Genomic DNA, 695 nt, shown 5'->3' with positions numbered 1-695 from the left:
GAGATATAAAATATACATGTCCCCACAACACTGCCAGTCAGAACCCTGTTCAGGAAAGGTCTAGCTGGAATCTCTTCAACTTATAAAAAATAAGTGGAGGAGTTGTCGTCTAAATCCATTTTGTCTTAAACATAGACACAGAACCAGCAATGTGAAAAGACCAAGTAACACAGAAAAGCTGATCCCAGGGAAAAAAGGACTTTGGGAACAGATGAGAACAGCTAACTACTGCAATCAAAGAGATTTGGAAAGATCACAGCAATCAAGCAAAAACAGACCACCAGGAAAGCAGATCAATCGTGGTAGATTAAACCACATGCTTTAACTTGGCACCCTCCCTGCAAGCCCCAGAAAAGGGGATCAAGAAGTAAAGAGATATAAGCCCACAATGAAAAAGAAGACAAGAAACAATAGCCAAAAGATGTCAGCAGTGACTTAAAGGTAGAAAGCAGCAGCCAGACACGTGGGAACTGGGGAGCACCCAGGAGAAGCTGAGCTGCAAAACTCAGGCGAGGCCCAGTCCCAAGCCCAGAGGTGGGTACCAGGGACAGGGGAGGACAGGGCACAGGTGGGGCTGAAAACAGGAGGAGCGGTCTAAGGTCTCCCTTTCCCATCCTGGTAGAAAACTGGAGGTGTATTCTCTAGAGTGGTGAGTACTATAGACACCAGCCACATTAGTGGGTGCTGGGAGACAA

General features: G+C 46.5%; 1 protein-coding gene across 1 annotated transcript in view; it reads right to left on the bottom strand.

Moving 5' to 3' along the window:
• Positions 1-695, bottom strand: part of LOC109378134 (protein broad-minded-like) — a gene marked incomplete at both ends in the record, with an annotated part of 113,071 nt that overhangs the window by 105,676 nt on the left and 6,700 nt on the right. The gene's annotated exons all lie outside the window — the stretch shown is intronic.

Source organism: Hipposideros armiger, unplaced genomic scaffold (genome assembly GCF_001890085.2).
Source record: "Hipposideros armiger isolate ML-2016 unplaced genomic scaffold, ASM189008v1 scaffold_1766, whole genome shotgun sequence".
NCBI classification, from domain to species: domain Eukaryota; kingdom Metazoa; phylum Chordata; class Mammalia; order Chiroptera; family Hipposideridae; genus Hipposideros; species Hipposideros armiger.
Note: the sequence above shows the minus strand (reverse complement) of the source record. Positions and strands in the feature narration are given on the sequence as shown.